This window comes from Geotrypetes seraphini, chromosome 5 (assembly GCF_902459505.1).
Source record: "Geotrypetes seraphini chromosome 5, aGeoSer1.1, whole genome shotgun sequence".
Lineage (NCBI taxonomy): Eukaryota > Metazoa > Chordata > Amphibia > Gymnophiona > Dermophiidae > Geotrypetes > Geotrypetes seraphini.
In genome coordinates, this window is record NC_047088.1 from 191,322,835 (window position 1) to 191,347,172 (window position 24,338).

Genomic DNA, 24,338 nt, shown 5'->3' on the forward strand with positions numbered 1-24,338 from the left:
TCAGATAGAATTAGGAATTATTTGGAAAAGAATAGATAATATAATAGAGAAGGAAAGAGAAAGGTAGCATTTGCAGATTGTCTTTTTGTTGTGTTTCTCTTTTACACAAAGTTCTCAGCCCATCCGACAAAGTTGGAGCAGTCTCATTCGAGGGCTATAAGTCCAGCAAGTTTCCACATTTTTTGTTCCATCGGAAAAGTACTGAATGAAAAAAGTGGAAACTCGCTGGACTAAGGGCTCCTTTTACGAAGCCGCGTTAGCGGTTTAACGCACTTAATAGCGTGCGCTAAATTGCCAGCTGCACTAGCCGCTACCACCTCCTCTTGAGCAGGCGGTAGCTTTTCGGCTAGCGCAGGGGTTAGCGCATGCTAAAAAGTTGCATACGATAAAGCCGCTAACGCGGCTTCGTAAAAGGAGCCCTAAGTGTATAGCCTTCAATGGAGACTGTCCCAAATGAAGTTAGTTGGGCTGAGAACTTTTCAGCACCCTCTTGTACATTGGGCTGTTTTGGGGCTGCTTTTTCAAAGGTAATTGGGTGGGATTATAAAAAAGTATCTGGCAACACTGAGTACCAGGAAGAGGTGGGGGGGGGGAGGGACTCAGGAGCTGCCAAGAGGTTGTGTGCTAGGGCAGAGTTTCTGCCCCCCACCCCAAACAAAGCAGAGCTCTGCTGCTTTTGATACCTTCAAACTCTACATATTTATTAATTTTTTTTATTTTTAGTATTTGATAGATCACCCTTCAAAAAACCATAACACGACAGTTAATTTTATCTTTCATAGACTATTATAATATTATATATGTTGGATGCAAAAATGAAGCGCTACATTTGCTTCAGTCAGCCCAAAATATAGCATTTATGGTCCATCAAAATATGAGCAAGTTGTGCTTCCTATGATAAGGTCACCATTTTAATCCTGTTCTATTTATAAATTGTATGTTTTAGCTTATTGTGTACTATACAGCTTGTCACCTAATTATATGCAAGGTCTGATTAATTAACATTACCTACACAGAATGCTTCAGTTGCAACAAGGTAATATCTGATGTTGCATTATCCTTCTTGTTGGAAGATTGTTTCTAAGTCTGTATACAGTATTCATCTAGTTTTTCATTTTAAGCAACAAAATGTTGGAATTCTCTGCCAGTAAGGATTAGGAGTCAAAGTAGCTTTCCTATTTTTTGCAAAATGTTAAAAACTATTGACAACTGACTAGGTCAAAGTTAAAATACTAAACATTGTTAGAAGATATTTCCCATTCTATTTTCTCATCTTTTGATAGTTTTTGTAAGCCACATTGAACTATGTTTCTAATAATATTAATAATAATAACTTTATTCTTCTATACCGCCACAATCTTGCGACTTCTAGGCGGTTTACAATCAAGGAAGCTGAATGTTCAGCGAGTTACAATATGCAGATGATCAGAGGAAATACAGAGTGCAGAAATTTTAAGAAAGCAAAAATATAAATATACATAAATATAAATATTTGGATGCTTGAGTGCATAGGGAAAGGAATGGCCAGTGGGAAAAAGAAGGTAATGATGCCCCTGTATAAGACTCTGATGAGACCTCATTTGGAATATTGTATATAATTCTGGAGACATACATAGGATACAGTTGGTCCAGGGATGGTCAAAAGTGTATGACAGCCATAAAGATCTCAATATGCATATACTGGATGAAAGACATGAGAGGGGAGATATGATAGATTTTAGATTTTTTTTATAGATTTAATATATATTTATATACTGCACTCTAACATTTGAGATGGTGTGCATTTAATACATTCATAAAATCAACAATAAAATTGCAGATAAAGACAGCGAACAGAGACATTTAAAAACCTACATGGCATAAATATGCATGGGGGTACGTCTCTTTCAATTGAAAGGAAGCTCTGGAATGAGGGGACATAGAATGAAGGTAAAAGGGGATACACACAGAAGTAAATTCAGAAAATAATTTTGCGTGGAAAGGGTGCTGAATGCATGGAACGGTCTCCTGGTGGAAGTGGTAGAGACAAAATCTGTAGCTGAATTCATGAAAACTTGAGAAAAGTACATTGGATGTCCAAGGGAGAGGAAGAGGCAGACTAGATAGGCCATATGGTCTTCATCTGCCTTCATTTTTTTGTATTTCTGAATGTGTTATGTAGAGTAAAGTAAAAGTAAGTAAACAGGGAAACAAATACAGGTGTAAATTGCCTAAGTAGTATAGACAAAACGGAGCAACCATTGAGTGCCTTAACACATGTAATGAATTAACTAAGCTACAGATAATGTAATGCCTGTGGAGAAAGCCAGGGGGGGTCAATATTCAAAGTGATTTAACCAGCCAGAAACAGCTCTTGGCAAGTTAAATCACTTGTTCAGGACTATCCACTTATTTTCAGTAGTACTTAACCAGTTAGTGCTGCTTAATGCCTACCCCAAGCCAGGCTATTTGGGGGGGGGGGGAATGTTCCAGTGGTGGAGTCAGCACTTAACCAACCAAGGTCACCGCATAACTAGGATCACATTAAAGTCTTGACATGGCCCGGCATTGAATTTCCAGGCACAATGCTGGTGGCTTCCAGCAAAACTCCGAGCACTGCTGACAAAATATTGGACTTCCAGGTTTTTTAAAATGTACATTTTTTATGAGCTTTCAGGCTGCTACTTCATCAAAAGCAAGTTGCATAGTGTGGGAGCTAGACAGCAGAAAAAGAGATACAAGAGTAGTCTACGTATTATTTAGAAATAGAAACTATAATCAGGTGCTTAGCTTGGGAGGATCTAAGCATCGATTGAGGGCTGTATGGAATGAGAGAAAACATAAGATAATTTAGATTAGTAAGACAGAACAGAATGCTGACATCAGAATCTTAAATTTGATCCTACCTGATACAGGAAGTCAGTGTAGATGCATGAACAGTGAGAGTAATAAGATCTGGTTTTCAGCAATCAGAAGCCAATCAGAAGTTTTTGCACCTCAATTCCTTCCTTTAAACCAATTATTCTTAAATTTTGAAAGCGAAAGGAAAATATAATGAAATTTCTTCTAAGTTAATTAGGAAAGACTTATTTTCTCAACAAGCATTGTATTATGGAAATTCAAATAAGGCGGGAAGATTATTGGCAAATTATCTAAAAGCTAAAAAAAGAAAAACAAAAATAGCGATGATAAAAGACGAAAAGGGAAATAGTTATTCTCAAATTGGACCGATTTTAAAACAATTTTTAAGTTTTTACAAAAACCTGTATTCTTCTGAGCCTTATTTGGATAAGGAAAGGGATGGTTTAAAATTTTTAGAGTCAATTACGGGACCGAAAATTCCTGAGCATATAAAAGAAAGCTTAGAAAAGCCAATATTAATAAACGAATTGCAAACAGCATTGAAGTCCCTTAGAGTTGGATCCGCTCCAGGTGGAGATGGTTTTACTGTAGAGTTTTATAAATCATGCCATTGTATCGAGCGATGGTGCGTCCACATCTGAAATACTGCGTTCAATATTGGTCGCCGTACCTCAAGAAGGACATGGCGGTACTTGAGAGAGTCCAAAGGAGAGCAACGAAACTGGTAAGAGGGCTGGAACACTGCCCATATGCCGAGAGGTTGGATAGGCTGGGGCTCTTCTCTCTGGAAAAAAGGAGGCTCAGGGGAGATATGATAGAGACCTTCAAGATCATGAGGGGCATAGAGAGGGTGGATAGGGACAGATTCTTCAGGCTGAAGGGGTCAACAGGTACGAGGGGGCATTCAGAGAAACTGAAGGGAGATAGGTTCAAAACAAATGCAAGGAAGTTTTTTTTCACACAAAGGGTCGTGGACACTTGGAATGCGCTACCGGAGGAAGTGATCAGGCAGAGTACAGTACAAGGATTCAAACAGGGATTGGACGGATTCCTGAGGGATAAAGGGATCGTGGGATACTGAGAGAGGTGCTGGGAGAAACCCAACCAGGTCGTGCATGTGCAGGACTGGAGGGTTAGGACTTCGATGGGAAGATAGGACTCAATGGGAAACCAAGGTGGCAAGGGGGCCCCTTCTGGTGATTCAGACAGGTCGTGACCTGTTTGGGCCGCCGCGGGAGCGGACTGCTGGGCAGGATGGACCTATGGTCTGACCCGGCGGAGGCACTGCTTATGTTCTTATTTCAAATTACCCTGTTACCATATTTATTAAATTTATATCAGACCCAACTTATTAAAGGATATATTACGGGTACCATGGCTGAATCATTAACTATTGTTTTGCCAAAGCCAAATAAAGATCCCACGCTGGTTTCAAATTACAGGCCTATTTCTTTAATTAATGTTGATGGAAAACTTTTAGCTAAAATTTTGGCTATTCGTTTAGCTAAAGCTCTCCCTTTTATTATTGGTATACATCAAACAGGATTCGTTGCTCAAAGACATTCTTCTAACATCACTAGGCTTGCATTGCATATGTTGACTTTGTCCAAAGCCTTAAAAGACCCAGTTTTCTCTGTATCTCTAGATGCAGAGAAGGCTTTTGATCGTGTTGAATGGACCTTTATGTATCAAGCGATGAAGTGGTTTGGTATTGGATCAGGATTTATTCAAATGGTTCAAACTTTGTATAGCTCTCCTGTTGCTAAATTATATATTAATAATAATTTTTCAGAAGTTTTCAAGTTGCAGAGGGGAGTTAGACAAGGCTGTCCCTTATCTCCTCTGCTTTTTGACATTGTATTGGAACCCTTGTTATTAGCCATTCAACAGACAGAGGAGATACAGGGTATTCCTCATAAAGATCGGGAATATAAGATTTCAGCTTATGCGGATGATATATTGCTCTATTTGAGAAATCCTGAGATAACCATTCCTTGCTTACTTGAATTAATTGAGAATTTTGGGAAATTTTCAGGTTATAAGATAAATTGGTCTAAATCAGAAGTTCTTAAACTCAATGTACATTGTACAAAAGGTTTGTTTGATTCATTTCCTTTTCTCTGGAAGGAAGATGGAATAAAATATTTAGGCATTTGGATTAAAAATACATTGGACGAAACAATGAAAATAAATGAAAAATTGTTATTGCAGAAGGTTACGGAAATGTGTGAACAATGGAATCCTTTACACCTTTCATGGTGGGGGAGAGTCCAAACTATTAAGATGATGATTTTGCCTGTGGTTTGTTATCAAATGGGTATGTTGCCGGTATATTTTCAAGGGTCCTTTTATAAAAAGTTAAATATCATTCTGTTAAAATTTATTTGGCTGGGTAAAACTCCTAGAGTAGCTTTGGAATCTTTACAAAGATCAATTTCAGAGGGAGGGGTAAATTTTCCAAACTTTTATAGGTACCATCAAGCCTATATTTTGCGTCATGGTATGTACTGGATCCTCCCAGAACTCATGGAAAAACGCCCAGATTGGTTGTGGATAGAATGGCAACTCATGTCTCCATTGCGACTGTCCCATATTCTCAGTATCAAAATGCCTAGCTATAGTAAGGACAATAGAATACTAGCAGATACATGGAAAACTTTACGATATGTAAGCAATTTAACAACTATTCCAATTTACAAATCTACAAATCAATCTATATGGGTAAACTCCAAGATTCAAATTGGTGGAGAAAGGCTAGTCTGGAAGCATTGGATGATAGCAGGAATACGTATATTGGATGATGTTATTTCTAATGGTGCTATGCTTAAATTTTCACAGTTGCAACATAAATCATAAATTTGGACTTAATAAATCAGAAAATTTTAGATGGATGCAATTGAAGCATGCCATTCAGGCGGGGTTCCCTGATTGGAAAAACCTTAATAATCATTATAGCATGGAGTTTCTTTGTTTTCAGACAGACTTCTTGGGTCACCAGGCCGCCCAGTGGTATAAATTATTAAATGGATTTACTAAGAAGAAATTAAAAACTGGTTTAAGAGATATTTGGAGCATTGAGATTAAGCATGAAATTACTGCATCTCAATGGCCACGAATTTGGTCTTGGAGGATGAAATGTATGGTGTAAGCATCTATGAGACAAACTTGGTTTTTTCTGTTGCATAGAGCGTTATGGACCCCTGTTAGGTTGCAAAAATTAGATAGTTCTTTGTCTAATAGATGCTGGCATTGTCATTTAGAAGCAGGAACTGTAGATCATTTATTGTTTCATTGCCCATATATTATGAATTTTTGGAAATCAATTTGGGACCAAATTAATAATTTATTAGAGAACCCAGTGGCATTATCCTATGATACTGTGATATTTGGTATGGATATGAGAGCAAAAAGTCAGATTTCTGCGAATAACAATAAATTATTACTAATAATGACAGGGGTTGCCATTCAACAAATCACATATAATTGGAAAGACTGGAGGAGTTTAAATTATAACTTTTGGTGGAATTCTTTAGGCTATATCTATAAAATGGAAAGATTTATTGCGTTACAAAAGGGATATTTTAAGAAATTTCAGGATGTATGGAAACCATTAACAAAATATTGTCAGGATTAAGTAAAATTATTTCCCTTATGTTTATCAGTTTATGAGGTAAGGAGGGGGGTATTTTATTATTACATATATCATACAATAATGGAGTATATGGTTGGGAGGGATGGGCGAGGGGTGGGGATAAGAATCTATGTAATATACCAATGATTGTTTATAAGTGATGTACTTATTGTTACTGTGCATGAAAATATTAACACTTAATGTAATTTGTGAAAATGAATAAAGAATTATAAAAAAAAAAAGAAGTTTTTGCACCTCCTAGAGATGCTTTCTTTGGAATGAGGCAAACCTCCAAACAATGATTTGAAATAATCAATCCAATTAATCACCGAAGCATGAGTAAGGATGATAAGAGCTTTGCAATCAATATATGGCCTGAGGGACCTAATTCTGTGAAAGAAGAAAAATGATTTCTTATCAATGAAGGAGATGAAAGAAGCAACAGAAAAAAATAATGTCTAGAATAATACACAGAATTAGGGGACACTCCATGAAACTAACAGATTTAAGACAAATTAGACAAAGTTGGAAGTGGGGGGAGGGGGGTTGCTCACGCTCTGGACTTTGTTGCCAGAGAATGAGATTCAAGGGGTCTAACGCAGATGGACTTAAAAGGGGGTTAGATAAATTCTAGAGGGAAAATACATATATAATTATTGCTTGAGAAGAGCTCAGAATTTCCTCACTTACTCGTGGGAATTGAAGAAATTGATATGCTCTTTGAGATCTAGAAAGTATTTTCTAATAACCCCAGATTATCCAGTGTTGGAGATAGAATGTTGGACTTGAAGGACCCTTGGTCTGATAGAGCAAGACTTTTCTTTTATTCTTATGTTCATTATGCTGTCATACCAGGATTTTATTCATAAAAAACTTCATCCATTCAATGCTTATAGAAATAAATCTTCTATGAAGAAGACTCTGTACCATCAGTCAGCTAATTTTATATCTCAGTTACTCAGTAACTATTACTTACAATGTAAACACCCCCAGTTTTCCCTGTGTTTGTAATATTTTATCTGTATATATCTTTCTACTTCTACTGTTTGTCAGATTTGTGTGGGAGGTTCTTCGTTATTGTAAATAAGCCTTGGTATTTCATTGTTGGCATATTGATAATACTGTTGGAATCAGGAGAATATTGTCATTTATTTACTTAATTAATTTGTTTTCTATTCTGCTTTCCTCAAAGAGCTCAGAACGGGTTATTTATTTATTCATTTAATTTGATTTATATCCCAACCTCCCCAAGGAGCCCAGAACTGGATACCAGGTAATATACATAACAGTTAGCACACAAGACTTATAACAAATTAACAACAAGGAACAGAAGACTAAGGCAGTGGGGTACAGTGGGATGTGTCTAGTTCAATTGTTCTGGATTATCAGACACTTGGAGCCTGAAGTATGTACAGAGAGAGTCAGTGTGTGCACAGGGATTCAGTTGAACATCTATTAAGAAATCAGTGGTTTGGGGGTAAGTCTGAATGCTAGCTTTTCCAGAGAAGTCAGGTGAAGAGGTAGGTTTTTATTGTCTTTCTAAAGCTCAAAAGTACTTTGGCAAGAAGTGAGAATATGATCTTTGGCAATTTCTAGTGGGAGGCTCCAGCCAGGGGGTATTTGAAGGCATGTTTCCTCCTGGGAGCGGAGGAGTCTGTTTGGGACATAAAGTGGGAGTTTGGCTAATATGTAGCTGGGCGACATGTTATGTAAGGATTTGAAAGCAAGTACTAAGCCTTTGAAGATGCAGCATTTGGCTATGGGTAGCTAGTGGGATTCTGAATCGTGGGTGTGCAGGTTCTTCAGTAGTCTGCTGCATTTTGTACAGGTTGGAGACGCTTTATGTTTTTTGCCGTCAGTCCATTGAATAATGTGTTGCAGTAGTCCATGCGGGAGAGGACAAAGGCATAGAGAAGTTGTGTAAAGTCCAGTTCAGAGAAATAGTTTCTTATTTTCCATTGTTGTCTTAGATAGAAGAATAAAGATGAGAACACTTGCGAGATGTGGTTGGTGAGTGATGTTAGAGTCGAGAAATGCCCCTAGACTGTGGACTTGGTCTTTGGCAGTTATGGTAGTTGATTCTCAGAGGCGAAAGGGGCGGTTGTAGGTGCAATGTTCTTTGTGGATACAAAGGAGTTCAGTTTAGTTGGAGCTTGTTTGTGGACATCCATATTTTGATTTCTGAGAGACTGTTTTGAAGTTTTGCAATCTGGGAGTTGCAGTTCTCTCCTAGTGGTAGGTATAGTTGGATGTCGACAGCAAAGAAGTGAATCTTGATTTGGTGTTGGCGGGCTATATCCAGGACAGGCTTAATTAAACAGCAGAGGGGATAGTAGTGCTCCTTGTGGTACCCTGTACTTGATTAGCTTTTGCTTTGAGAGGGTAATATCAAGTAGCATACATTGGAATCTGTTGCTTAGGAAGGATGTGAACCAGAGTAGTGCCATATCTTGGATGCCAAGCTCAGCGAGTTGGATGAGGAGGAGGTCATGGCCAATGGTGTTGAATGTTATGCTGAGGTCTAATAGCACCAGTAGGACATTGATTCCTTTGTCCATGAGTTTCCAGCAGTTGTCAATGATATCAAGGAGGACAGTTTCAGTGCTATGAAATTTCTAGAAACCTGATTAGAAAGTGGATAGGGCTTTTTTGTTGTCGATAAAGGAATGTAGTTGGTTGAGTACTGTTTTTTTTCCAGGATTTTTGAAATGAAAGGTGGATTGGATACAGACCTAAAGTTGCTGAGTGTGTCCATGGTCAAGTGTGGGTTTCAAGAATGGTCTAATGATTGCTGATTTCCAGCTTATAGGTACAGAGCCTGTGTGTAGTGAGGCATTGATGCGATGGAGGACTGAGCATACAAAAGCGTCTTTCATGTCAATTAGGAGGTGTGATAGGCAGGGATCTATGATGGAGCTGAATGGCTGAAGAGAGTCAAAAATCTTGGTAAGGTCATTGAGTGAGACATTTTTGAAGTGGTTTAATTTTTCAGTTGTGGGTTTGGGGGTTCTGTTTGGGCAGAAGGGTACCAGTGACAGTTATACAACAGCATCCAGGTGGGAGCATATATTGTCTATTTTTTAAGCAAAGTACCGGTAGTCGGAGAGTGATTCGCTTTCAAGGCTGGTGTTCCAGTGTTGATTGTCTCCTTGTGGTGCTGAGAATATCTTTTTGATAATTTAAAGAGATTCTTTGATCTGTTTGGGGGGGAGTTAGTAGTTGCTGGGAGTAGTATGCCTTTCTTGTGTCGAGTATAGCTAGTTTGTATTCTTTGTGTAGCTTCCTCCAGTTGGATTTGTCACTATTCGAGCTGGATTTGTACCATTCCCTCTCTGCTTTCCTTAGTTCTCTTTTCTTAGTTCTTAGGTGGTCAGTAAACCAAGGGGAGGAGAACTTGCGGGGGTAGCATTTAATTTCTTTGACCGAGGCTAGACCCTCATAGAGGTATTTTACTTGGGTGTGCCAGGATGTGGCCGCTTCATCGACGGATTTCTGATATGAGTTCAGTGTTCTTGCTAGGTTAGAAAGGCCTGAGGAGAGTATCTTTAAGTCAATTGAGTTGTTGTTATAGACTTTCTTTTACTGGGGTTGTTTCTTAGGTGGTGGTTGATTTGTTGTGTATGAGTGGTTGAATATGATAATATGATTGTCAGACCAGGGTACTGGTTCGATGGTGCAGTTGGTGATTGTTCTGTTGGTAGATGAGTCATTTTGGATGAAGAGTAGGTCTAGGACGTGACCCGCTGAGTGGGTCAGTGAGGAGACAATTTGGTAGAAGCCCAGGTCAGATAGTGATAGGAGGAACTCCGCTGGAAATCCGATCTCGTTTGGGTATTTTGTGAAGTTAGTCTCCTAGGATGGCAATCCATTTGTAAGAGATTGTGGTCTTGCCAATGATGGCTAGAAGGTCATCTAGGACAAGAAAACTTACACAATGCATTAGACAAACATATAGTGAATGGGGAGCTCTGAATATCAAGGCTATTGTAAGATCTCTTCTGTGTCCTACTGAAAAGATGAGGCATTCAAATGTGTTTAGTGTGATAGCATCTATTAATCTTGGGTTGATGATGGAAGCTACACTTCCACAGGTTAACATACATAATATACAGTTAAGAGATTACAATTTGTCATAGTTACAGTATACGTTTTTCAATACAAGTTTTTATTCTAACTCGACACATACTAGGAATCTAATATCAATATCTATCTATCTATCTATCTATCTATCTATCTATCTATCTATCTATCTATCTATCTATCTATCTATCATACAGTTTACAGGTACAATTTGCCAAAGTTACAATGCAAGGTTTTTCAATACAAGTTTTTATAGTTCTCAGTATTCTGCCTCTGTCACATTGAGTTCTAGGTCTAGATAGAATCTAACATCAGAACTGAATAATCTTTGCAGTCTCTTGTTTACATTTGCAGGAGAGATCCAGTTTGATGTCTGCAAGCTTTTCACAGGGCTAAGAAAACAGCAAGGCAAATGGTCTGTGATATCCAAGATGAAAGATATAGAAAAGCCAGGCCTTATTGAGAAATACTTATTCTTTGTTTAGTTTTATTGTATTATTTTAATAATGTTACATTATTTTATTGTTTATTTATGTTTTAATTTGGATATTAATAAGATGTTTTCTAATATCTGTTGCCAACCAGTGAAACTTGGCCATTCCTGGGAGTTTTTAAAAGAAACAATAAATACTATTTTTCACCAAGGTCTGCTTTTTGTGTATCTGCAAGCTTTTTATGAAATATATCATGAGATCAATATTCAAAGCAATTTAACAGTCCAGAAATGGTTCCTAGCCAGTTAAATCTCTTGTTCAGGACAAAAATTTCAGCAGCACTTAACTAGTCAAAGAACTTGATTAGATTTTTCTGACAAGACCTACCATGTTGTCTCCGGTGCTGTAATCCACAGGATTCCAGAAACTTGACCATTCTCTGTTTTAAAAGTGTTTTCATTAATTTGCTTACCATAGAAGTCAGACTTAATGGCCTGTAATTCCCTACTTCTTCCTTACTTCCACTTTTGTGGAGAGGGACAACATCTGCTCTTCTCCAGTCCTCTGGTACCACTCCCGACTCTAGAGACTAGTTGAAAAGGTTAGTCAGCGGAGCTACAAGAACTTCCCTAAGTTCCTTCAGCATCCTTGGATGTACACCATCTGGTCCCATTGCTTTGCCTACCTTTATTTTAGCTAGCACCTCATGAACACAACCTTATGAAAATTGATCAGGGTCTATTACTCCTCCATCCCTATTCACATTTGTCTTCTGTGGTCCCGCTCCTGGCGCTGCAGCTGTGAATACAGAACAGAAATATTTGTTAAGCAATTCAGCCTTTTCTTTATCAGCTTTTACATATTACTCCCCTTCACCATTGAGTCTCACAATGCCACTTTTGCACATCTTCCTATCACTAATATATCAAAAAAATGTCTTGTCTCCCTGTTTTACCGTGTCAGCTATTTTTTTCTTCTCTTTGCATCTTTGCTTTTCTGACTACACGACCAGCCTCTCTTAACTTTTCCAGATATGTTTGCCTATCTTCCTCTTTCTGCGATCTTTTGTAGTTTATGAAAGCTAACCTCTAATTCCTTGCCTTCTCAGCTACTACTTTTGAGAACCAAAGCAGCCTTTTTTCCCTCTTACTTTTACTTACTTGCCTCACAAAAAGGTTTATCACCCTTACAATCGCTCCTTTCAGTTTTGCCCATCGCATTTCCATTCCTTCCAGACATTCCCATCCAGATAACAATTCCTTGACGTAAACCCCCATCCAAACAAAGTTAGTTTTTTTAAAGTCTAGAACCTTTGCTTTTGAATGAGCCCTCTCTATACCCATCTTAATATTAAACTGTACCATGCAGTGAACACTGGATGCCATATGATCACCCACTGTAACATCAGAAACACTTTCCCCATTTGTATGACCCCATCCCGTGTGGGTTCCATTACCAACTGCTGGAACTTGTAGAGAATCCAGAATCTTCCTACTTCTAGAAGACCCCACAATAGGGATACCCCAATCAACATCCGGCATGTTAAAATCGCCTATTAGCAGCACCTCCCCTTTTTTAGATATATTCTGAATGTCTACTATTAAATCTCTATCTACTTCTTCTATCTATGAATGAGGCCTGTATATCACACCAATGTAAATATATTCACCATTCCTTCTTTCCAAATTGATCCACAGTGCCTCTTCCGTGCCCTGCAGATCCTGTAAGGCTTTAATATGAAATTTAACATATAACACTACTCCTCCTTCCTTTTCTTCCTTTTATGTAATAAATCGGTTAGTGCGTACTAACTCGCTTTAGTCACTTAGGCTCCCTTTTATCAAACTGCAGTAGAGCTTCTTACCACGGGCCAGCGAGGTAAATGTTCTGATGTTCATAGGAATTGAATGATTGTCTGAGTTTTTACTTTGCTGGCCTGCAGGAAAAAGCTTTACCAAGGTTTTATAAAGGGGACCTTAGATTTAGATGTATTAAAATATAATAATTTTGGGGTAAGCTACTGCAGGTGATTTACCTACATTATTGTGCAAAATAAAAACTAACAACAGTACACAATGTATGGAGTTATGCAAAAATATCACACAAATTCTTCCTCTTAATGAATTAATTAAATTTTTTTTATATCTTGCACAACCCAAAATCTATGTGGTTTACAAGAAAACATACACAATGCATTAGACAAACATATAGTACAATCCATGCACAGTTACAACCCTATCCCATTACATATTAAGGGAAAGCCACTTGGAAATAATATCATTATGAGAGAAATGGTATGGCAGCCATGTTAGTCAACTCTTAAAGAAATAAAACAAAACAAAAAAGAATTTAAGTGATACCTTTTTTATTGGACTAACTAGAGCAGGGGTGCCCACACTTTTTTGGCTTGCAAGCTACTTTTAAAATGACCAAGTCAAAATGATCTAACAATAAAATTTAAAAAAACACAAAGCACGTTGTACGCAGAGAAAATGTTAATTATCATTTATATTCGGGGTTTTTTTTTTCAAAGAGGTCAAGGCAGATGACTTTAAAATATGCAATGTCACCTCAGTAACAACTATAAAAAATAGACAAATATACTCCCTCCCTTTTTACTAAACTGCGATTGCGTTTTTAGAGCAAGGAACTGCGCTAAATGCCCCATGCTGCTCTTGACACTCATAGGCTCCCTGCGCTAAAATCCACTACTGCGGTTTAGTAAAATGGGGGCCAAAGTGCAAAATATAGACAGCAGATATAAATTCTTAAAACGGACACATTTTGATCACTAAATTGAATATAAAATCATTTTTCCTACCTTTGTTGTCTGATGATTTAATGAGTCTCTGGTTGCACTTTCTTCTGATTGTGCATCCAATATTTCTTCCCTTCTTTATGCCTCCTGCATGTTTCCTCTCCTCCTCCTCCTCTTCCCCTCATTCTATTCCCCAACCAACATCTCTGTCCTTCCATGAGTCCAACTTTTTCTTTCTCTCTCCCTGCCTGCCCCCTGCCACCTAATACACTTCATTCCTTCCCAAACTTTTTTCCTCTCTCCCTGCCCCCTTTCTTTCTTTCTTTCTCTGTCCCTGCCCCCTTTTTTTCTCTCTTTCTTTCTGCCTCCCTGCCTCCCTTTCTTTCTTTCTGTCTTTCTTTCTGTCTCCCTACCTCCCTTTCTTTCTTTCTCTCTGTCTTTCTGTCTCCCTGCCCCCTTTCTTTTTGTCTCCCTGTCCCCTTTCTTTCTCTGTCTCCCTTCCCCCCCTTTCTTTCTGTCTCCCTGCCTGTCTTTCTGTGTCCCTGTTCTTCCTCCCTGTCTTTATTTCTGTCTCCCCTTTCTTTCTCTCTATCTGTCCTTTCTTTCTCCCCAAGCCACCGCTGGGGCCATCATCTGGGAACAGGTCCCCAAGCCACTGCCGCCATCTGGGAACAGGCCCCCAAGCCGCCGTTGCCACCAAGTTCTCCCTGTTCGCCGATGCTGCAACAGGCCAGCAGCGACTGCAGAAGCGCCAGGCCCACCAGCCTTCCCCCCAATGTCAATTCTGACGTCAGAGAGGAAGTTCTGGGCCAGCCAGGCAGCAATTTGCTGGCCCGGAACTTTCTTTCCTATGTCAGAATTGACGCCGGGGTGGAGGTGGGGAAGCCTGGTGGGCCAAGATGCTTCTGTAGTCACTGCTGGCCTGTTACAGAGTCGAGGAAGCAGGAAGAACACAAAGGCAACGTGAGTCTATTGCGGAGCCCGGGATGGGCTCCGCGATTGACTCGTGTTGCCTTTGCGATCTACAGCATGGTTGGATTACCTTCAAAAGCTAATCTAACCATGCTCTAGTTAGTCCAATAAAAAAAGGTATCATTTATTTATTTTAAAATTTATATACTGTCTAATAACTAGGTTTACATCATTACCTACATAATACTCAAAACCAAAACTCAAATAACAATATCATGCCAGATTCTCTTCTTAAAAATAAGCCAGCTGTTTCACCAAATAGGCAGTTATCTTATAAAAATGCTGAAACAAACAGTTGAATCTTTAATAACTTTTTAAATTTTAACCAACTCACATAACCACATCTGGCCTACCAAGGAGTTCCATACTTTAATCAATAATAAATAGACAATGCTATAAAATCCTTTCACAAGACTTATAGGGCTCATAATCAAAACTTTAAAACGTCTAAAAACCTATCTAAGTCAGCACTTTGATGCCCTAATAGACAGAACATCCAAGTGCCAATCACTAAACCAACTTTCCGGATGTGTAGTGGGATTTCTTATGCCTTTGAATGCTGCTGTGCGCCCAGAACTAAAAGGGGCATATCTGGAGAAGTGGTCAGAGTAGTATTTAGGCGGGATGTGGGCCGACTTACTCCCTCTGCTACAAAACTGCGTAAACAGTTTTTAGCGCAGTGAGCCATGCTGAATGGCCTGCGCTGCTCCCGACGGTCATAGAGTTCCATTCAGCGCGGCTCTCTGCGCTACAAACTGCTAACACAGTTTAATAGAAGAGAGAATTAGACTTAGACGTCCTGCAGAGATAATCAAATGTTTTACAATTACTTGGTGACTACCCCTTTACACACTCCATTATTATCCCTTAATGATTGAGTCTGGTATCCTCCCCTACCTTTCCAGGTTTCACTTTTGACTCCTACGGAGTTGCCTTGTATGATTACATGTTATGTTTATGTTTTCCTGAAAATATTATTTGTACATCTTTGTATTCATACATTGGCATCCACTGTACCTGTGTTACTTGTTCTGTTCTATTTGGAAAAGTTTCAATAAAAATATTTGAAATCAAATGTTATACTAGACATCCTGGATGAAACTTAAACATTGTGAGTTAGACGATGTGAAAACAGGTATAAGTGCCAAAAAAAAGTATCCAAACTGACTAGATAACAACTGCAGAGACAAAGTAAAGACCATCACACACTTCCCCAGTGTTCATGGACCCCCCTCACACACTCACAAAAATCAGAATAAAAAAGTACATACCTGTCTCCAGAACATCCGCACCTGGTATAGGAAAGCCAAGTAGAGTTGCACACAGGTTATCTTAAATGAGGGTGGAGGGGGGGTTGGGCTGGTGAACCATAGAGATGAGTAGCAAGTCCCATAAGCCGCTCTAACCACTACATTCATGGTGGAAAATTTGAGCCTACCAAAATCTTACTCTACTACCATATAGGTGCCACCTGTAGCTATAATGGCTATTGGAGGTGTAGACAGCTGGGTATAGTGTGTTTTTGGGGGGATCACCATAACCTTTAAGGGAGTTCTGGTGAGATGTTTATGTGACACCCTTTATGTGAAGTTCACAGCAGTGCCCTGTAAAGTGTCCCACTACCCTGCTGCCATGTCCGGGTAGCCAGTCCATTACAGGACTGGCCCCTCCTACTTCAAAATGGTCTTGTTCTGGACAGTTTTGACATAGATAGCATAATATGGGCTGTTCTTTAAATACCTGTGATCAGCCTAGCTGCCATATTTTGCACTAACTGCAACGCTCTTTCTCTCATTTTAGGAATACCAAGGTAAAGAGCATTGCAGTAATCTAACCTGGATCAAACCATCCCTTGCACAACAGTCCTAAAATCAAAATGAGAAATCATTGCTTATAGTCGATACTCCATATGAAGTTGACTGAAACATACTTTGATGGTTTTAACTATCTGCCATTTCATGGTTAAACCTGGATCTAATACAACCCCCAATTATGTCATCTGATGGACTAACTCTGGAAGGGAGTTCCACAACCGGGAATCTGCCACACAAACTAATTGAGATCATAGTGAAGCCAGATGTATCTGCCATAGTTAAAGTACCTCTAACAACAGCTTAGACTATGAGCACAAAGGATGAGAAGGCACATAAGACACAATCAGGCCAGACAGAACCAATGGCAACTCTTGATGCAATGCCCTATAAACCAAAACCACAATCTTAAACTGTATCCTCCAAAAAAACGGAAGCCAATACATGGCAACTAACAGCAGAGAAAAATGATCCCTTCGAGATGTAACCCTAATCACACATACCGCCGCATTTTGGGCTACCTGCAGTACCCTTAATGACTTCTGAGGAAGTCCATATAATAAAGCATTCCAGTAGTCCAAAACATTGCATAACCTGTCAAAAATTAGGTGGAGATAACAGATCTCAAAGTCTCAACAGCAGACAAATTTTAAAAAATACTGTTTTAATCATAGCTGCAATATGGTAATGAAATGACAATGAAGAATCCAATAACACCCCTAAACTCTTAACCACAAATTGAATAGGGATCTGCACCCGATCATACAAAAAGAACGAAGGCGCTCCCAACATTCCAGATGCAGAAAGCCACGAAGTTTTAGTTTTTGCCACATTTAAACACAAGCAATTCAGTGATTAATGATGGCACTAAGGAAGTGGAAAGGCTTGAATTAAACTTTCAATCTCTGGATTCCTGGCAGAAAGGGAAGCATGCCTAAAGAGTGACAAAGAAAGCAGAACAGAGGCAGCTGCTGTGAAAATTAAAACCATTTTTTTTTCTGTAGTCTTATTCTCTTCTAAACCAGCTCATAAATTCAGAGCCACTTGCCAGTAGGACTGAGCAAGGGGAGTGGGGGAAGTCTTGCACTGAAGGTATTGCCCCAGTTCTGGTTTTACCTCATTGTATGCATGGACTTGAAGTTCTGAATTCCCTATTGCACTCCTTAAGAAAAGCAAGACAACAAGTCTACGCATGCTACTGAGTTGCGTCCAGGAATAGATCACCCGCACTAGAAATCTGGAGTCAATAGTCACCCTGGATGACCCAATAAATATAAAAGGAAAGAAAGAAGATTGTACCTTATGTATGTTCTAAGACTTTTATCTAGACTGTATTTTTTTTTAAGAAATACCATATTTATCTGTGTATAGAACCAGTACAAATTTATAACTACCCAACAAACTCTTTAGGCCAGGGGTCCCCAAAGTCTCTCCTTGAGGGCCAAATCCAGTTGGGTTTTCAGGATTTCCCCAATGAATATGTATGAGATCTATGTGCATGCACTGCTTTCAATGCATATTCATTGGGGAAATCCTGAAAACCCGACTGGATTCAGCCCTCAAGGAGGGACTTTGGGGACCCCTGCTTTAGGCTGTGGATTGTGCTCAAGGGAAAAAGAAGGCTACACTACATTAGTCCACTACCGTATTTTCCACAGGCAACTCTGAAAAATTTTGTCACAACTATGGCAAGCCCATTTTCATATCTTTATACCCAATGCAAGGGTAAACGTCTTGTTCACTTTTGTATGTTTACTACTTATTGGAAGAATGCCAGTTGTTAGAAATTAAATTATTTAGAAAAAGAAGTTCTTGCTCGTCGTCACTCATGAAACAGTTCCTTCATCTTAGCACTAATAATGATACTCATTTTTATAGGACCTGTGCACTACTTTACAGTGGCGATAAGCACTCAAGTACAGTGTGTCCCTACCCTAACACACTAGTTGGTTAATACAGACACAACCATTCCCTACCCATGCCTTGCCCCCTCCCCAAATTTTTTTTAAAAAATATTACATGGTTTAGTGCATGAAAACAGTAAAAATACTGCACAACGCTTTAATGCAGTAACCTGTTCTTGCACGCTAACTGCACAATAAGGACCTGGCATCTTATAGTAAAAGGGCCACAAAGTGCTTTGCCCAAAGTCACCAAGAGAGGGCACTGGACGCTGGTTGTTCTGGTTTCCAGCCTATTACTCTAACTTCTAGGCTACTGTGATACTTGATACTAGGAAATAGACATTCTATAAGAAGCTTAGCTTAGTACAACATTGATTGATTAACTGCCTTTATTATGTGATTCACCCAAGGCGGTACTTCTTTTAGCTTGTGCGGTAAAACAATTTTAAGACAGGTTATTAACATACATGGGAAGATTTCTCATGTACAGTAGCACTTTGCTAGTAAAGAAAAGGTTACATAGTAGTTTTTAGACTAAACAGAATGAGGTCAGTCTTTTAAGTTGTATACGGTCTTCTGATAGTATTAGGTAAGCTACTCTCCCATCTGAATCAAATTGCAAGCCAGTAATTAGAGCTAAGCAGCAATTACCTATGATTTGTTCAGACTTATCAGCCTGTCTGCGGTTTCCTAGCACCCAGCATCACAAAAGCACTGTGCTGAAATGAAGGAACTATTTTTCTCTAAATTTAATACCACACAAAATACTGGAATCCTAAAGCAGAAGTGGATTATAATCATATAAGCCAAGGTAAGAGTGGTAGCTTTAACAGCAGAGAATGCTTTCAAACTCTTTTTTGTAGCAATATTAATTTTAAAGTACAGGTGACTGGTACAAAGTAAACAGAATAACTGAAATAACCAAACTGAAACAAACTAGTATTTCATATTTTACATTAATATGTTCATAAAGACTGAATATCTCTAGTGTGTATTCATAGCAATGCAATGGAGACATCAAATATAAGATACTTGTGCATAAAATGAAACATTGCATTTAGCTGAAATGCATTTTAATATATTGATATCATAATATTTTTTAGTGCAGTTCTACAGTAATAGCTGTATTTGTTCCTGGACAAAACTGGAGTCTTTGTAGGTTGTGAGATACTTTAAAAAAAAAAGACAACATGGATATTGAAGAGGGCACCCTACGATCTTGAGAGTTCATGTATTACAATATCCCTTCTTGCCAGTCCTTTAAAAGGCTTCAAAAGCTACTACAACACCATATTTTCTTTGAAATAGCTATTAAAGACGTAACTTGGCAAACATGGTTGCTCACTGCTGTGTCATGTTAATTGCAGGTAGAATTCTGTGGTCTCTAATCTACATTAATTCTGAGGTATATAAAAATGTATGCGCTGCAATAAATCTTTGTAGAACAGAGCTTGGTAGGTCCTGAGCCAGTCAAAATATCTTTAGCAATATGAGGAAAATATTGCAGGTTGAATACTACATTAGGGGCCCTTTCACTCAAATGCATTAAGCAGTTAACTCATTAATCATGTGCATTGTTAGGGCTCAGCCACAGTAGCATTTAACATGGTGGCTTAATACCTAGCATGTAAACTTGCCCCTTAATATATTTTCAGTTTCATTGTAGTGTGCATGACCCTTAGTATCCCTTTTCAGATATGCAGAATCATTCTGCTGACATTAACAGTATCTGAAATTGGATAGGATGAGCCCATTGAACATTCTCATACTGTGATTTTAGCTCAAACTAATAACAGAAAGTTAAAAAAAATACTTTCCCACACTGCAGTCACCATACTAGCTGGTGAAATGCTCTGAAAGCTCCTTATATCCCCTCCACTGCTACCCAACTCTGGTAACTCCATCATGCATTCCCACCCTAACCCCCATCCCCTTCTCACACTCAGTACAACTCAGCATTCTTATCCTTCCCTTTTTAGTCTGATCTGAACATCCTCCTCAGTCCAACTCTCTTATCCCATTATTCAAGCTCCTTTCAGCCATGAAGCTTTCAATACTAGGCTGTCTACCTCCTAGACCCCCCTCGAGTCCCGCATACCTGCACGCAGTCTGGCAGCCATTCCCTATCCAAGATTCTACAGCTATTGGTGCCCCATATGCAGAGATATCCGCACATACCAAGGAGCAATGCAAGGAAGTCTTCAAATTCTTGCTGCAGCATGCATATGTGCACCCTACCATTTGCTAACAGACAGACACCATCCAGCAAATAATACAGTACCATAAAAAATGGGACTTCTTGCATGGTTTCAAAGTGCTTTGCAATTGGTTATACATTTAATATGTCCTATGAAAATATATTGGTATGATGGGATTCTTTTCTTAGTTGGTTCATAATTTGTGTTCAAGGTGTCCTCCTTTAGTCTTGACACATTCATGAAGTCTTTGATGCTACTGAGCTGCTGGCTAGATGAATTCTGGGGTTTCACTGATTTGGAGCACAGCTGTTTTGCCAACTTGATGCACTGGAGCTCTATCCTGTTGGAAAGTAGAGTGCTTGGGGATGTCACGAGTTTCTTACAGAAGTTTCTGCTACAGTGTGACCTTTTTGGGTTGTTTGGAAGAATGTCTGAACTCCATGTAAAATATAACAGCATATAAGAACCAGTGGACCCTAGTTCCAGCCCTGGCACCTTGCTGTAGATCCCAGTTAATTATGTGTTCTCTCCTGTATTGATATGCATTTCAATGTGTGGAGCAGAGCTGAAGTGATCTAAACAGATAAGAACCCCATTGACAGTCCCACTCAGATTAGCTGAGAGCCTGCAAAATTATTTCTCAAACCCGATTCTGTTCAAGTCTAATATTAGGAAAGAAGGTAACCATGCAATTTAATCACTGCCAATCTGGATCCTAAAGTGGGATGAGAAAATATTACACTCAGTATTGGGCTCCTTCATATGGAGGAACAAAACAGCAAGAATCAGCTATAACAAACTTATTTATGATATAAGAATGGAAGGCTTATGAATGCCAGATCTGAAACTCTTTAATAGAGCAGACCTAGTGAGGTTTATCCATGATGTAGAGATTCTCCCCTGGGGTGGATGGAGAGTTGGAATGCTCCATTTGCCTTCATCAATTTAGTGCACACATCAGTGAGCCAGACTAGGGATATACTCTCCAAGCTCCATTTTCTACGTCTGATCCACTTAGCCTGGTGGTGGTGGAGAAGAAGACAAGAAAAAGAACCCTGTAGCTTCTCTTTTTTTGCAACTAGGGTCAAATTCTAAATTCTCCACTAGTTGCAAAAAAAGAGAAGCTACAGGGTTCTTTTTCAAAGTGGGATCGATGATGGAGGAGTCCAGTTCTTTTCACTCATTTAATTACTTTAAAACTACTTGGGAAATTTCTAACACTCATTTCTTAGCGTACATTCAATACGACACTATTGGACTTCACTTCGGCAATAGTTTGGGATGCTTGGCATTTTGTATCTTCTCAGACTGCCTGCATCTTTGAATTCCCTTTCCACGTGGTATAGAATCCTTAAGCCCGCCATACCATGTACATTTTAGATTCCCTTTACTAGTGGGCGATCAAATATTATTAGAAGAACGATGATTCACCACACCTCACAGTTGATTCATTTATTTGGTCTTGTTTGTGATTAAGAAATCCATATTACAACACTGGACGCAGGAAGGGGAAATACCACTATTGAGCTAAGAAGCTACAATGAGAGAGGTGGCATGGTTTGAAATAAACAAAACAACAGTGGAGATGTTCAAAAGATCTTGATGTGCAACTTTATTTCAAAACTTTGTTTGAACATCTCCACTGTCATTTTGTTTGTGTTTGAAGTTGTGGAGACTTTTTTCCCTGTCTCGCTTGTCACAAGGTTTGAAATAAGATTTAACTGGCATTCCAGAAATCCTGGCCTTATGGAAAGAATACCTATGCATTATACTGACTCCTCATGATTAATGAAAAGGGTGAATGGGAGAGATGGGTGGGGGGAGTTATCGAGAAATGACTGAGAGGATACATGGTAGTAAGGATGAATGAGGGGAATGGGAGGAGGGTGCGGGCATTATAATAGGAGGCAGGTGGGATTCAGAGCTGATTGGACATTAATTAAAATTAGCATTACCGGAGACCATTATAGTTAGGCTTTGTTAAAGTTGGACAATGTGTTAATCTTTTCTTGTATTAGGTCCTTGGGTTGTATTCATGGAAAGGGACCTTAAATACAATGTTAATGTGATGGAAGATGCCTTTTTTCTAAGCATTCAGTTGTATTGCTCCTTCCTGTTTGTTAAGACAACATAATTGTTTCTGTCTCTGAGTGATGCTTGCAATAAAAATATTTAACACCCCTTCCCTCCCCCCCACACACAGAGGACTGTAAGATAAATATGGACTCTGCATCTTTTAACATGGACTCTGCATATTTGAACAGTATTTTCAATAGTTTTGTGCAGAGGTATCTAAATGTAAGGGAGCTTATTAGCAGCAGTTATATTTGTTAAACCTAATGAATAGGTATGATCATGGAGCTTGCATATTTAGATATTTGGTAGTTTCCTGTTGCTCCCTTGTACTTAAAAGCCCATCAACATTTTTGGAATCAGGCACCATATGTCTTCATATGCAGTTCGCCAGGGATTTTTTCCATTATTCTATATTCTCTTCTCCACAACCTATCTAATCTAATCAATCCTTAGCCAGGGACCATGCATTAAAGCTCACTTCTGAACTCTGCAAACACATGGGCCATAAATCTGACCTTCATATGTAATCCTTGTATTAGTAAACCTTTTCCACCTCTTGGTGCTGTGAACACCATCCTCAACTATCTAGAGGAGTAGATCTGGTTCAGTGATCATGTAGGTCTGAATAGAGCATCAGTACATTAATTTCTCATTACTATCTTAATCCTAGTTTGAGGCATTACAAAAGACTACAGGTGAGGAGTCTTTAACATGGCTACCATAAACACATTTCCTTTAGATTTCAGCTCTAGGACCCCAGTGTCATTGATCAACCTTTTCTGCTTTGTACTAAGTGTAGGACTTGGGTATGATTGCATGTGATGATCTTAAGTTGGCCAAACAGGTTGAAAAGGTGACAGCATACATTACATTACAGCGAAAGCTAGAAGGATGCTAGGGTACATAGGGAGAGGTAAGGCCAGTAGGAAAAAGGAGGTATTGATGCCCCTGTACAAGACTCTGTGAGACCTCATTTAGAATATTGTGTACAATTCTGGAGATCGCACCTTCAAAAAGATAAAAAAAGGATGGTGTCATTTCAGAGGAAGTCTGCTAAAATGGTGTGTGGTCTTCGTCATAAGGCATACTGGGACAGACTTAAAGATCTCAATCTGTATACTTTGGAGGAAAGGCAAGAGAGGGGAGATATGATAGAGATATTTAAATACCCACGTAGATTCAAGAGCAATGTTAGGAAATTCTACTTTACGGAGAGGGTGGTGGATGCCTGGAATGAACTCCCGAGAGAGGTGGTGGAGAGGAAAATGGTGACTGAGTTCAAAGAAGCATGGGATGAACACAGAGGATCTAGAATCAGAAAATAATATTAAATATTGAACTAAGGCCAGTACTGGGCAGACTTGCATGGTCTGTGTCTGTATATGGCCATTTGGGGGAGGATGGGCTGGAGAGGGCTTCAATGGCTGAGAGGGTGTAGATGGGCTGAAGTAGGTTTTGACGGAGATTTCGGCAGTTGGAACCCAAGCACAGTACTGGGTAGAGCTTTGGATTCTTGCCCAGAAATAGCTAAGAAGAAAATGTTTAAAAAATTTAAATTGAATCAGGTTGGGCAGTCTGGATGGACCATTTGGGTCTTTATTTGCTGTCATCTACTATGTTACTATGTATGTTA

At 39.0% G+C, this 24,338-nt stretch overlaps 1 protein-coding gene across 4 annotated transcripts in view; it reads left to right on the plus strand.

Annotated features, from left to right (window-relative positions):
* LOC117361387 (zinc finger protein 385B-like) overlaps nucleotides 1–24,338 on the plus strand; it is a 463,954-nt gene that overhangs the window by 188,086 nt on the left and 251,530 nt on the right. The window contains exon 1 of one of the 4 annotated variants that reach the window (XM_033946633.1): nucleotides 19,047–19,242. The exons of the other annotated variants lie outside the window; for them this stretch is intronic. The gene's annotated coding sequence lies outside the window, so the exon portion shown is untranslated. Of the gene's footprint in view, nucleotides 1–19,046; nucleotides 19,243–24,338 lie in introns of those variants that run through there. 4 annotated transcript variants of the gene reach the window in all.